The sequence below is a fragment of the Onychomys torridus genome, chromosome 19, assembly GCF_903995425.1.
Source record: "Onychomys torridus chromosome 19, mOncTor1.1, whole genome shotgun sequence".
Lineage (NCBI taxonomy): Eukaryota > Metazoa > Chordata > Mammalia > Rodentia > Cricetidae > Onychomys > Onychomys torridus.
The window spans coordinates 54,261,432-54,276,982 of NC_050461.1; positions in this window are offsets into that span (position 1 = coordinate 54,261,432).

The following is a 15,551-nucleotide window of genomic DNA, read 5'->3' on the forward strand; positions in this document are numbered from 1 at the left end:
TTCAGAAGCAAGGCAGCTTGTGTTCAGGAGTCCAGATGGGGTGTAGTGTGGTGACATTTAGAATGGTCTTGTTTTCAGTTGAAAGCAGAGTTTCTGTACTAGGGAAAAGTGGGATATACCACTCAGGCTGGCTCCTCTCTGATTCTGCTGTTTCCTGGATGCCACGTACAGTCTCATCACATCCTAAAAGGGTTTCTGTCGCTATGGCAAATACCTGAGATAAGCCAACTAATAAGAAGCGTTTGTGTTGGCTCATCACTTCAGAATTTCAGTCCACAGTCACCTGGCCCTGTTCCTTTGGGTCTGTAGTGGTATGAGGCATCATGCCAGGAGCATGCAGCAGAGAGGAGCTGTTCACCAGCATCCAAGCATCCCAGCATCCCCTTCCAGGGCACACCTCCAATGTCCTAACTTCCTTCCACTAAAAGCAAAGACTCCAAGTCCCAGCATCTCCCAATGGAGTCACACATTCATGGCCAAGCCTTTACACATGGGGCTTTGTGGACATTTTCAAGCATGCAGAGCCCAAGGGAAACACTGAACGGGCAGAAGCCCTAATCTGCTGCCTTCTGGCAGATGAGGTAAGGAAACTGAATGGATGAATGTGTTTGAACATTCCCCTAACTTCTGAACAATCAATTCCTTGTAAAGAGGTAGGATTTGGAATTCTGTATTTTTAATGACAAATTTCTCTCTCATCCCTTCCTTCAGTCTACTCTCAAAGTGAACTATAGATTAAAACCAGGTCCAGAAACACAGCTCAGCTCTATCAAAGTGGGTGCTTCCAAACCTGAAGACCTGAGTTCACTTCCCAAGACCGACATGGTAGAAGGAGAAAATGAACTCCTAAAAGTTGTTCTCTGACTTCCCCATATGTACCATGGTATGTGTGTCTCCCACATATATACGTACTATGTATGTGTATGTGTATATACACACAATAAATAAATGTAATAAAAAATTTCAAAACCTAAATCAGATGTGGTGGCTCATGCCCATAACCTCAGCACTCAGGGAAATGAGGTAGGAGGTAAGTTCAAGCCTGGGCTACATGGTAGGTTTCAGGCTAGCCTGGGCTATAGTAATTATAGTATAAGGTGGGCAGTGGTGGAGGCGGGCAGATGTCAATGAGCTGAAGCCAGCCTAGTCTGTAGAATGAGTTCCAGGACAGCTAGGGCTTTCACAGAGAAACAAAACAAGTTAAAAAAAAAAAGATCCTGTTTCAAAAAAGGTCATAGTGGGTGGGGAAGATCAATCAAAGCTAGCCTTAGCTACATAGAACATTTTAGGGGAGCCTGAGCTACATTTGACCTTGTCTCAATGACACAATGAAAGAGCCAAATGTCATGGTGAGCGAGGCCTGTAATCCCTGCACTGAAAAGGATGGAGCTGAGGGAGCACCAGTAGTTAAAGGCCAGCCTGGATGTCATAGCAAAATCCTGTCTCAAAGCAGAAAATGACAACAGAACAAAACAACCAAACATAAATAAAAACTGAGATGATAAATAAATGTGCTCCCCCACCACCCCAAGCAGGGAAATGGAAGCATTGTCCTGAGCAGCTGCATAAACAGCTCAGGAGCTCAGTCATCACCACACTGCATAAACAGCTCAGGAGCTGAGTCATCACCACACTGCATAAACAGCTCAGGAGCTCAGTCATCACCACACTGCATAAACAGCTCAGGAGCTCAGTCATCACCACACTGCATAAACATCTCAGGAGCTGAGTCATCACCACACTGCATTAACATCTCAGGAGCTGAGTCATCACCACACTGCATAAACAGCTCAGGAGCTCAGTCATCACCACACTGCATAAACAGCTCAGGAGCTGAGTCATCACCACACTGCATAAACAGCTCAGGAGCTGAGTCATCACCACACTGCATAAACATCTCAGGAGCTCAGTTACCACCACACTGCATAAACAGCTCAAATCAATCATTACCACACTGCATAAACATCTCAGGAGCTCAGTCACCACCACACTGCATAAACATCTCAGGAGCTCAGTTACCACCACACTGCATAAACAGCTCAAATCAATCATTACCACACTGCATAAACATCTCAGGAGCTCAGTCACCACCACACTGCATAAATAGCTCATGCTATGGAACCTTTCTCATCTCTCTTCTTTCGAGGAGAGAGACTTGACTCGGTCCTAGCGGCCCACCCTGAAGTCTTTCTCTCATAAAATTGCTCCTGAGCCTAAAATAAAATAAAAGAGGACCTAGAGAGCCAGGACACAGTCAGAAGTCTCCACCTGTGAACCAGGAAACAGTCCTCCAGTCAGCTATTCTGGCCTCTGTACCTGTGAGAAGTTACATTTCCTTTAACATTATTTATTACTTTAAAAATTTGTGTGTGTGTACATAAGTACAGATGCCTGTGGAGGCCAAAGCTGTTGGGTCCCCTTGGAGCTGGAGTTAGATATATTATGCAGGCTAATAAACTTATCTGGGGTCAGAGAACAGGATGGCCACAATATTAAACAGGATAGGCAGTAGTAGCACACGCCTTTAATCCTAGCATTCCAGAGACAGAAATAACCTCTGGATCTCTGAGTTCAAGGCCACATTAGAAACAGCCAGGCAAGGTGACACAGGCCTTTAATCCCAGAAATCCAGCTTTTAATCCCAGGGAGTGACGGCAGAAAGTAGGAAGATATATAAGGCGTGAAGACCAGAAACTAGAAGCATTTGGCTGGTTCAGCATTTTGGCTGGTTAAACTTTTAGGCTTTGGAGCAACACAGTTCAGCTGAGATTCATGTGGATGAGGACTCAGAAACTTCCAGTCTGAGGAAACAAGACCAGCTGAGGAACTGGCAAGGTGAGGTAGCTGTGGCTTATTCTGTCTCTCTGATCTTCCAGCATTTACCCCAATAACTGGCCTCAGGTTTGATTTTATTAATAAGTGCCTTTAAGATTCCTTCTGCAAGAGGCCAATGGGCAGGACACAGGCTGATTCAGAGAAGGAGCCCTGCTGAGGTCAGAGGCCCCTGGACTGCTTGCTAGCCACAGTGAGTGATGAGTGGGAGTGAGCATATAGATATGTTTGTAGTCATTGGACAAAGTGATTTAACACCTGCTGAATTTCCTAATTAAAATATTGGCTTTTTTCCCACTGTTTTTAAATTTATTCATTTTATTGCTGTTTTGTTTGCATGTATGTCTGAGTGAAGATGTCAGATCCCCTGGAACTGGAGTTCCAGACAGTTGTGAGTTGCCATGTGGGTGTTGGGAATTGAACCCGGGTCCTCTGGAAGAGCAGGCAGTGCTCTTAACTGCAGAGCCATCTCTCCAGTCTGGCTTGAGTTTTATACAACCCCCTTTAGTTTCATTTTTTAAAATCTTCCATTTTTATTATATTTTACAAGCGAAAATTTCTTCAAAGTTTCAGAAATTAAAACTAATAGGAAAACACTCCTCCACCTATGTATGGTACCCCATAATGGGTACACTTAACACAGGAAACTGTTCACCCTGTGTCAGGGATAATGAGATCCCAGTATCCCATTCAATCCCAGTGTCCCATTCAAGGGTATACAACTCCAGTGACTCAGCTTCCTGTAACTGGGCCCACCTCTTCATTTCTTGAGGCAGGGTATGCTAACAACCAGTTTTATGTCAACATGACACAGGCCAGAGTCATCTGAAAGGAGGAAACCTCAATTGAGAAAATGCCTCCATAAGACCCAGCTATAAGATATTTTCTTAATTAGTAATTGATGAGGGAAGGGGAGGGCCCAGCCCATTGTGGGTGGTGCCATCCCTGAACTGGTCCTGAGTTCTATAAGAAAGCAGGCTGAGCAAGCCATGGAAAGTGAGCTGGTAAGCAGCATCTTCCATGGCCTCTGCATCAGCTCCTGCCTCCAGGATCCTGCCCTGTTTGGGTTCCTGTCCTGACTTCCTTTCATGATGAACAGTGCTATGGAAGGTAAGCCAAGTCAACCCTTTGCTCACCAACTTGCTTTTGGTCATGTTGCTTCATCATGGCAATGATAACCCTATCTAGGACACAGGGCCATGCTGTTTCCCAGGATGGTTGTTGAACTCCCAGGGCCCCAGTGACCCTATGGCTTCAGCTTCTTGAGTCCTTCTTCCCTACCTAGAACCACATGCTGGGGACCAAGTCTTCAAGTCTTTGGAGACATTTCAGATATAAACTAGACTCATTATGTCACACTGTACTGTGTTGTGTTGGTTGTCTTGTGTTGTGTGCTATACTGAGGTTTTTGTTGGTTTTGAGACAGGGTCTCACTGTATATCCTTGGTTGTCCTGGAACTCAGAGATCTACCCACCTCTGCCTCCTAAGTGCTGGGATAAAAGGTGTCCACCACCATGCCTGGGCTCTGTATTGAGTTTTGTTGGGGTCTATCTGCTGTGTTCAGTGTGGTGAACTGTGTGTTCTGTTGTACGATTTTAGTACAAACAAAAGTACTCAGAGGCCTACAGAAAGGGAAACTCTTGGACTTGTCCCAAGGACCCTGAGTCACCCCATTAAGCCAGCCTTGCCAGCTTGCTATTTCTGGCGCTGGCCATACTGCCCCTAGAGACTGGGCTACTGCCGCCACTGCCTCAGAATGCCACCACGATGACATTCTAGTCATTTATTTGTTCTTCCAAAGTGCTGGGTGAGGGGTTGGTTGGAAATGTCAGTGTCCATGCTCAAATCCTGGCTGTCGGGGACAATAAGAGGGGGCATCTATCCCTTCCTGTCCCTGTGTGAGCTGGGATTCCAGAGATGACAAGGGTCTGTTCTGTCTGTGCCTTTGCCCGTCTCACGTGCAAGCTCTCCGTCCTTAGGTTAGCCTCGCCCTCTTGCCTCCTGCTTCTCCTGCTCACTGTTTTCAGTCTTCACATCCAGATCCAAGACCAGGGGTGGGGGTGCCGACCCTTTCTCCCCGCTTACCTTGCTCTGAAGTTCTTTCTCTAGGGTTAATGAGAAGTGGCAAACTGAAGAGAGGAGCAGGGGGCAGAGCTCTTGCCTAGCACACACAAAGCCTGGGGTTTGATTCCCCAGCACCCCACAAATCCAGAGGTGGGGGCAGGAATATCAGGATCTCCAGGTCATCCTTGACTTAACTACATAGCAAGTTAGAGGCCAGGATAACAAATGTTCATCATCCTGGTAATGATCCTCTGGAGGAAAATTAAGATTTTTTTCACTTATTTCCCATCCTGTTGACAAGATCTATACATCAAATATGGTGAATTCTATGGTACAGTTTTTGCATAATCTGTATGCAAATGAATCAATGAATAAAAATGAGTTATATAATGACAGGCTGGCTGCACTTTTACAAACCTATGATTTTTCTCAAGATTCCTTACTGTTTACATGCCTGGGCTACTTTAGGTTCAAGTATGCATTGGACTTTTAAGCAGAAGGGGGAGGTAGGGTTTATGCTATGATTTTTCCTTGTCTTTTAACACAATATTCTTTGTTTGTTTGTTTTTTGAGACAGAATTTCTCTGTGTAGCCTTGGCTGTCCTGGAACTCGCTCTGTAGACCAAGCTGGCCCCAAACTCATGGATATCTGCCTGCCTCTGCCTCTTGAGTGCTGGGAATACAGATGTGTTCCACCACCGCCAGGCTGATAATGTTTTCTGAATGTGTATAGATTCAGATGAAATACCAACTAGTGTAGTGTAAGGTTTAATTGGCATAAACAATTAACATGCAGATAAAAATCTCACTACCTTGTAAGAGGGAGAGATTACTATGTGTGTGTTGTCTTAGGGTGTTTGTTTGTTCCTTTGTCCAGTGCTGGGGATGGAATCCCAGGCTTTGTACATGTGAAGCTACATCCCCAGCCCTGAGAAGACAGTAGTCGCCTCTTAAGGAAAGTTTGGCTTTCCTTAGCTTCAGTTACCTGATGCCAACCGCAGTCTGAAAACACTACATAGAAAATTCTAGAAAGTAAACAATTCACAGGTTTTAAATTGCACACCGCTTTGAGTAGCACAATGAAATCTGGCACAGTCTATCTCCGTCTCACGTGGGACATTCACTATTCCTTCCTACAGTGTATCCTCCCCATACATGCCACTTCCCATCAGATAGCTGTCGGCGTCATCTGATTGGCTGCCACGGCGTCACGGTGCCTGCGTCCAAGTAACACTTACTTTGCTTATTCATGGCCCCCAAACGGAAGAGCAGTGCACAGAGAGTCTGCAGTGCAGACAACATGGAGGGGTGCATTGACTCTGGCCACATTGCAGGGTCCAGGATACCTGAGTATTCAGGCAGCTGCTGGAATATCAGAGCAGATCCTCCTTGGATAAGGTGGGGCTGCTGGGGGTCTGTTTCCTGTTTGCAGGCTCCTCTTCTCCAGGCTTCATATGCCTAGCTCATTTAATATCTACAGCTTTACAAGCGTGCGCTCTCCTCGCCGGCTCAAAAGGCAATATTCCACAATTAAACCCTGACCGTCTGATTCCAGCTTCCCCGCTCTGCTCTACTCAACCGGGTTCATTTCTATGCTGACCACCAAGGCTTTATCTTGAGAGGGAAGATAAGAAGAAATGTACCGGTGATACAGATGACTCAGGGAATCACTGGGGACACATTTAGCTGTTCCTAGAGCGAGATAACTGGTGCTGAACGGCAAAGCGAACCTCGCTGTTCTGGCTCTTTCCATGTCCCCTGCCTTCCTCCTCCAGCCCAGCTGCCGCAGTTTGGTGTGTTGCGGTTAAACTTTGGAGAAGAGGTGGAGTGAGGACCGCTCCAATGCTCTTTTCTCAGGTTCTAAAGGGAGGTCGTACTTACTACGCCTGCCCACAAACAGGAGGAGATGCAGGTACCAGCGTGGAGATCTGCGGCCTGGACACTGACTGGGCCTGGGAGGTGTGTGCACACCCTTGTTTTGTGGGTCGTATTTTCCTAGAGGTTGCTCCTACTGAAACTGGATCCCAGGGTCTGGGGCTCGAGGGAAGCAAATGACATCAGTGTTCCGGAGCAGAACCTGGCAAGATGGAGGGAACAGAATGAAACCGTAAGACAGATGGGGCTGGAAACATGAAGGGCAGTCCTGAAGCATCCTGGGAAAAGGAAAGAATTAGACGCTGAAACAGAAGGCTAATAGGCATGGAAAAAATATTTGAACAACGAATTGGGAAGAATGAAATTAGTTTGAGAAAGGCAGGAGCACAGAACACGGAGTTATGAATAAAAGTGAATTATGTAATAACTGGCTCATGTCTATACCTTTTACCAGCAAGTGTAAGTGTTTTAAACCAACTGTAAAATCTTCAAGGACCGTAGGGCGCTTTCTCTTTCAGGAGCCTCTTCCTGTGCTGCAGTGATCCACAGGCATCCACCTTTGATCCGAAGTAGCTAGTTTCTGGAGGGGCCTCAAGGAAACATTCTTCACACAGAAAATGTACCTAGTAACAAACAAGCGATTTGACTCTCTTTATTATTGTATGTCACACTAAAATTTTGGTTTTGAAGATTCAAGATGTCTGTAATGTCTTTGTTTAATGGTGCTATGGACCACAGTGGCTCAGCAGGTTAAAGATGCTTGCCTCCAAGCCTGATGATCTGAGTTCAATCCCTGGCACCTACATGGGAGAGAGAATCAACTCCCCCAAAGTCATTCTTTGATACCCCAACCCCACAAAATAAATATAACAAGAATTTTAATCTACTTATGTATGCATTAACCATTGCTCTAAATCTCCACCCCACCCCCCAACACACGTACACACTCTGCCTCTGGCTCCTTGACACAAGGTCTCATGTATCCCAAGTTGGCCTGGAACTCACTGTGTAGCTGAGAATGGCCTTGAACTTCCTGGTCTTCCTGCCTCTGCCTCCCCTGTGCTAGGCGGCCTTGTCTTAGTGTCTATTGCTGTGAAGAGACATCAAGACCACAGCAACTCTTCTGAAAGGAAGCATTTAATCGGGGCTGGCTTACAGTTCAGAGGTTCAGTCCATAGTCATCGTATCAGGAAGCATGGTGCCATGCAGGCAGACATGGTACCAGAGAGCATCTGACAGTTCTGTAGACCAGCGGGCTGCAGGCAGAGAGCACGACACTGGGGCCCGCTTAAACGTTTAAAACCTCAAAACCCACCCCCAGTGACACATCTCCTCCAACAAGGCCACACCTCCTAACAGTGCCATTCCCTGTCAGCCTATGGGAGCCATTTTTATCCAAACTATCACAGGCCTAATGCATGCTAGGCAGTTACTCTACCAGGCCCTATATTTTCTTATCACCCCTGCAATCAACATTGTGTCACACATGCAAATGACCCTTGGTTATAATCTGTCATTTTCTGCAATGTTTTTTCCCATTTAGCATTATGCTAGGTGATTCACTCATTCACTCATTTCCTTTCCGGTATTGGATCTGGAACTCGGGGCCTTGCAACCTGCCAGGCAAGCGCCTTACCACTGAGAGCCACACCCAGCCTGATTTCCATGTTGCTGTGAGGTATATAGTCCCTTTATTTCACCTGCTGAAATGTATCCCATTAGGTAAATATACCATGCTCTATTTATCTTCTCAGTGGTCTGTGTCCACTTTTTTGTGTGTGTTTTTTAAAACTAGAAATAGCCAGGGGATGGTGCTGCACGCCTTTAATCCCAGCACTTGGGAGGCAGAGCCAGGCAGATCTCTGAGTTCAAAGCCAGCCTAGGCTACCAAGTGAGATCCAAGAAAGGCACAAAGCTACACAGAGAAACCCTGTCTCAAAAAACCAAAAAATAAAAATAAATAAATAAATAAATAAATAAATAAAAAAATAATAATAACTTGAGGATGTGATTTTTTTTATAGCAATGTGTTCATTTAAGTAAACTCTCACTATAACAAATCAATGGGGGGATTATATTTATTGTTGTTTTTAATGAGAATTTAGTTTTCATAATTTAACTATTTGCATTAAATAGCAAGTTCTAGGAAAGGCGCAAAGCTACACAGAGAAACCTTGTCTTGAAAAACCAAAAAACCAACCAACCAACCAACCAACCAAACAAACAAACAGACAACTAGAAATATTGCATTTGGGAAGTGTATGTGTCTCCTGAATGGTTGCGTCAGTACTTCTCTCGATGCCTAGGAGTAGCGTTGTAGGTTGGGTTTATTTATTTAATATATATCAGATCTTTATTGACAGATAATTCACATAGTATACAATTTTCCTGTTTGCACAATTTGATAGACTTTAGTCCAGCATCCTCATAGGTCCATGACACCGTCACCATTTCCTGTTTTAGAACATCACTGTCTTCAATTTCTTTCTTTCCTTTTTTTGTTTTTGTTTTCTTTTTGAATGCTGAATGCCGTTTATTGAAGGAGGGAGGAGGTCTTAAATACAGGCTTACAGCACAATGGGAGAACGCCGGAGAGGAGAAGTTTGCTTCTGATTTTATTTTATTTTTTATTTTTTTATTTTTTTTGGAGCTGAGGATCGAACCCAGGGCCTTGCACTTGCTAGGCAAGCCCTCTACCACTGAGCTAAATCCCCAACCCCATTTCTGATGTTTTACAATCTTGCATCTAAGCTGTTAATGCCCAATATGCTGGATACACAAACAAGGGGCTTCCCTTAAGCATTTAGGCAGGTGGAATCTCGCAGGGAATTAGCATAGGGAGGTTATCAAGGTCAAGGTCGGCAAGCAAGGCGACAGTTACCCAAAACGGGGCCCAGGGCCCTACAGGTCCCCCCCACCCTTTTAGTAAAAAATGAGCTTCTGACTTAGGTTGTGTGGGACGTCAGCAGTCACCTTACCCGTCATTGGAGACACCTGTCCAGGCCACACAGGCGCTCTGTCTTTAGGTTGGTGAGTAGTGGGTCAGGTTTATAAAGCCACACCAAAGTGTTTTCCTAAGTGGGCAGGTCATTCCCACATACAATACATTATCCTCAGAGTTTAACACACTCTGTGTTTATCGGTGATTGGCTGTGCAGATGGTTGAAACTTCCTTGCTATGGACTCTATTTGCCTTTCCTAGTTCCCTCAAGAGTCTGGGCATCTTTCTATCATTGATTGATGCTTCACTGGATTGAGTCACATGCCAGATGTTAGGTTGTCTGTTGTTGGCTTGTTTTGTCAACTTGATCCAAGTTGGAGTCAGCTCGAAAGAAAGGGCCTCAGGTGAGGAGCTGTCTCTAACAGACGTGTCTATGGGCACATCTGTGGGGCATTTTCTTCATCAATAGTTGATGTCAGAAGGTCCAGATCACTGTGGGTGGTGCCATCCCTGAGCAGATGTTTCTGGGATGTGTGTATAAGAAAGCAAACTGAGGGGTTGGGGATTTAGCTCAGTGGTAGAGCGCTTGCCAAGCAAGCGCAAGGCCTACTGGTTTGATCCTCAGCTCAAAAACAAAAACAAAACACACACACACACACACACACACACACACTGAGTAAACCATGGAGACCAAGTCAGTAAGCAGTATTTTATTCCAGCATTCTCTCTCAGTTCTCGCCTGCAGATTCCTGCCTTGACTTCCCTCAGTGATGGACTGCGGGGATGTTAGATGAAATCTACCCTTTCCTCTTCAAGTAGATTTTGGGTCCGTGTGTTATCACAGTAACAGGAAGCACTCAAGGCCTTCTGAAGAAGGTGTGATGACAGCCATCCCTGACCCCAGTATTTTCAGGGGTAGACAATAGGGTCAGTAGTTCAAGGTCAGCTTCAGACGCATGGTGACTTTGAGTCTAGCCTGGGCTACATGAGTTTTTTTTGTTTTTTGTTTTTTAATCTCAAAAGCAAAAGCAAGCAAACCAAAGACAATAGCAGAGGAAGTGGCCTCCTTTAGACTGTGTGTGCTGAGTGTGTGGGTTAGTGTGTGCCCTAACTCTAGTGACTGGTACCCTTAGAAGAGGGCCATGTGGAGACAGATGCACAGAGGGAGGTGGCCTCATGATGACAGAAGCGTAAGTCAATTAGTCTACAAGGCAAGGCACCCAGAAAGTGCCAGCTACCAAGTGGTTAGAAGAAAGACAAGAAGTGGGGGGGTCTCCTTGAGCTCTGTCAGGGTGAGCCTGGCCTAATCAGCACCTTCACTTCCACCCCCCTCTATTTAAAAAAAAAAATTCATGTGTTATGAGTGTTTTATCTACATGTATTTATGTGGACCCTATGTGTGCAGTGCCAGTGGAAGCCAGAAGAGGGGGCTAGACTTCCTGGAACTAAGATAACAGCCATGGGCCGCCATATTGGTGCTGAGAATGGAACCCAGGTTTTCTGCAAGGGCATCAAATTCTTTTAACTGCTGGACCATCTCTCCAGCCCCACCAGCGGTTCCTTTTGGAAATGTGTCCACCTTCCTCACTGCAGCTGTTTGTAAGTGCTGCTTTCAGGAAATCCCCCCTCCCTGCTAGCTTTAGTTAGTGACAGGTAGCATAAGCCTCCCCAGCTCTGCTCGCACACGCCCCCCCCCCCCACATGGGTTTCCATTCTCCATCACCACTGGTTTGCCTGGGAACACTTCTCCACACGTGATTTTAGCCTTGATGGGAGCCAACCTATTTTGAACTGTCTCCATTGCACAGACCGTTTAGAACCTTTTCAGGTTATGAGAAAATCATGTTGAAGAACCACTCTTGAATATTTTTAGTGGTGAATCATGACGTGTGAATTATATCTGAATAAAGTTGCGTGGGTTTTTTTTCCCCCTAGCTGGGAGGGATAAAAACACTGAGTTCCTGCCAGCTGTGCAACATGATCCTGACATTAAGTACCTGCTTCCCTGGCAATCTCTCTCTCTCTCTCTCTCTCTCTCTCTCTCTCTCTCTCTCTCTTTCTCTCTCTCTCTCTCTCCCTTAAAGTTGTGTGTGTGTGTGTGTGTGTGTGTGTGTGTGTGTCCGCATGTGCATGAACATTTATGTGTGTAAACATGGGCTCGTGTTTGTGTGTTTGTCACCGTGTGGATGGAGGTCAGAGGACAACCTGGGGCACGGATTCTTGCCTTTCCTGTTTGACCCAGGGTCTCTTCATTGTTCACTGTGAGATGTGACAGGTTAGCTGGCCTTAAGCCTCCAGGGATTCTCCTGGGTCCATCTCTCCGTATATAACACTGGCATTATAGACACTTGCTACTGGGTTCACCCACCTTAATGTGGGCTCTAGGGATTCAAACCCAGTCCTCACACTTGTATGGCTGTTTACCCAGTCAGGCCTGACTCTCTGGAGTATTCCACACATGATTTCTTCTCTATATCTCAGAAGTGGCCACAGCCAAACTTGGTGTCGATGAACTTGAGATCAGTCTTCTACAGAGCCTGCACTTCATTTGGTCTGCACCATTAAGGACATGCCTAAGGTACACAGGTACCTACAAGTCCCCATCATTTAGTTTTCAGTGTGACAAAGATACCGGTCACTGTCAAAGGTGCCTGGTGGGTTGATGCTCTTATCAGATAGGCCAGAGTTGGTGGGGCATGTTCTTGATCAGCTTGCCCTCCGGGAAATGGTAGCCCTGACCAATCTGCGGTGGGCCTTCTTGCTCAGCTCAGGCTAGAGAAGTCCACAAGGGCAGGGTGCCAGCTTCCAACACAGGCAGCTGCTCACAGCCCTTGGTTGTCAGTAACTGGTGACCCCTTTGTAGCCTTTGCTCTTGGTCACCCGGAGGCCACCAATCATCTCATCCTGTGTGAGCACCTTGTTCTTGGAGATTCTGTGGCACCCTCCCCCCACTCCCTACCCCCTGCCGCTCCAGGTCAAGTCTAGGTTTTCTCCACCACAGCACCCTGTTTACCTGGCTCCCCTCCAGGCAGGCCTTCTTCTGGTGGATAAGAAGAAAGCACACGTCTGTGGGTGATACTGTGGGTGACCCGGAAGCACTTTGTACTGCAAAGTCCTTTTCATGTCGCTGCAGTGTCTATGAAAGCCTTCTGAAACCAGTTCCAGTTCCTACAGAGGTGCTCTTTGCACTCACTGCTGATGTGCATGCAAAGATGACTTGGAAGTTCTCGGGGTGAGGAGCACCACACAGCCCACATGCCTGCAACCGGCATGGAGGTGTTTCTGCAGGGCTCTCAGCCTCTACAGCTCCCTTCTTGTCCACCTGGGAGCCTGACCTGTTAACTTCCCGCACAAAGCAGGCCAATCCAGCTTGTTGGCCCAGAGAGACTCGGAGGTGGTCAGACTTAGGAAAGCTCTTAGCTTGGACACAATGCCTGCTGGTGTCCTTTGAGGCAAGCATCCCCAGACACCACATTTGCAAGCAGGGACTTCTGGGAGACATCATGCCATCCAGTCCCTCAGTTCTGGGGGAAGAAGTATGTCTTTAGGACATTAGGTATTTTTATGCATGTATATGAAACCTTTTCATAGTCTTCTAATGGTCTTGAGCATATTTTGTGAGATGCATTTCTAAGTGTGTTCTAATTTTGTTTTTATTATAGATAGTGATAAAATACACATTTAGGTTGGGCAGTGGTGGTGCACGCCTTTAATCCCAGCACTTGGGAGGCAGAGGCAGGTGGATCTTTGTGAGTTTGAGGCCAGCCTGGGCTACAGAGCGAGATCCAGGAAAGGCGCAAAGCTACACAGAGAAACCCTGTCTCAAAAATCCCCCCCCCAAACAAACAAAACAAAACAAAACAAAAAACCCCCACACATTTAGAAATTACTTCTGCTATGAAAAACCCAAAAAACACAAACCGCTGGCTACTCATTTGGCCCCAGAGGATGACGACAGGCAGGGTGAGACCTGGGCTCAGTCTGCATTTGCACCTGACTCCCTCACTTAGTGTCACTTGCTCACCTCTGCAGCTAGGCATGTCAGTCACTCAGGGTATGTCTACTTAAAAACCAGCAATGCCCAATCTATCTCATTCTCCTTCAAGGCTGAAGCAGGAAGATAAACAGTACCTGAGGGCCAGAGATGCAGGGCATCACAAAGCCCTGGGTCCCGTCGCCAGCAGTGCATAAAAACAGGCATGGTGGCACTTAATGTATACTAAGATACTATGAAAAATAGCGCCGGGCGGTGGTGGCACATGCCTGTAATCCCAGCACTCTGGAGGCAGAGGCAGGTGGATCTCTATGAGTTCGAGGCCAGCCTGGTCTACAGAGCTAGTCCAGGACAGGCTCCAAAGCTACAGAGAAACCCCGTCTCGGGAAAAAGAAAAGAAAAAAAAAAAGAAAGAAAGAAAAAAGGCAAGAAAAATATAAAGGAGAACGCAATAAACAGATAACTCCAAAGCTCACGCCTACACTCAAGATGAACCTGGAGTCATTAGAGCTCTTTTTTTGTCCTCTTCCCATCGTGCATTGAGCAAATCTCCTTTCTCTGGTCTTTACCATTGTTCACCAATTAGCATTGGAGATGGGTGGCCGAGACTAGCCTGTTGGGGTTGCAGAAGCCAGAACTGCCGCCCCAAAGCGCTTACGTTTTGTTTCATGAATTGTGCTTCCTAAGTGTTCGCAATGAACAAAACTCGATGGGCTTGTATTGTTTGTGACCCCCTTATTTTGTATGGCTGATAATTTGGGGTTGGATCCTTGACACTAAGTATTACGATTGTCACGACCCCTTTGATCATTTGTTCAACTACTGAAGGCTGTGGGCTCCTCCTCAGGATTCCACAGAAATACACCGGGGCTACAAAGAGATCAATTATATGGGAATGCAACCCTGTTCACAGACACTTGGAGAAGCACCCCACCTCCAGGCTATGTAGAAGTCATCTTCGTTGGAGAGGGGTTTCTTACAATCTCTGGTGATGTGTGAGATGTCTGGTAATGAGCTGAGCCCCTCTGAAGCCGAGCTGCAGCTTGGAAATCTTGTCTATCTCTGGTCAGCCCTTTCTTGCTCGGGTACATCCTTCCAGGAGGTCTTTGGATGCTAGATAACTTTGGACCATGAGTAAATCCCAGCCACCAGAGTATTGGGGCAGATTGAATTTGGCAAATGCAAACACATTTCACAGATGATAGTCTCGGACAGATGGTGGATATCAAGACATTTAATCACAGGGTTCTGACATTTCAGAATTTGAGGGGTTGGGAGTTTCGTTGGCTTTTGGGCATAGGCAGAACTTAATAAGCCAAATAAATTATTCTTCAGCTCTCCTCTGCTGCAGGCTGTAAATAGCATTTGACAGGTTCTGCCTGTCATCTGAGGAAGAACATTAACTCTCCCTCTAACATATTTTCATGAAGGGAAAGCATTCCAAATATACATATTAATAATAAAAAGGCAAATGAAAGATTAGAAGGGCAGTTGCTTTCTTCAATTTTTCCCCCAGGATCAAAAAGAATTAAGTTTTTTTTTTTTAAACATACAGTTTTTTACCTTTCCCTAATTTACATTCTGTTTTGGCAACAGGCAAGGTTACATAATAGTGGCAGCCTCCTACCTAATAGGGATTGGAGGGGGAAACTCACTGTTTAAATTTAGAGAACTTGACTGTTTGGTTAGGAAGGAACTTTTTCCCCTCCTGGTATTGTGTGTATGTGTGGTGTGTGTGTGGTGTGTGTGTGTGTGTGTGTGTGTGTGTGTGTGTGTGTGTGTGCAAGTTTAACTGAAACCAGAGCTTTATAGATGTGCTTAAAAAGAAACCATACCTTCTTCTT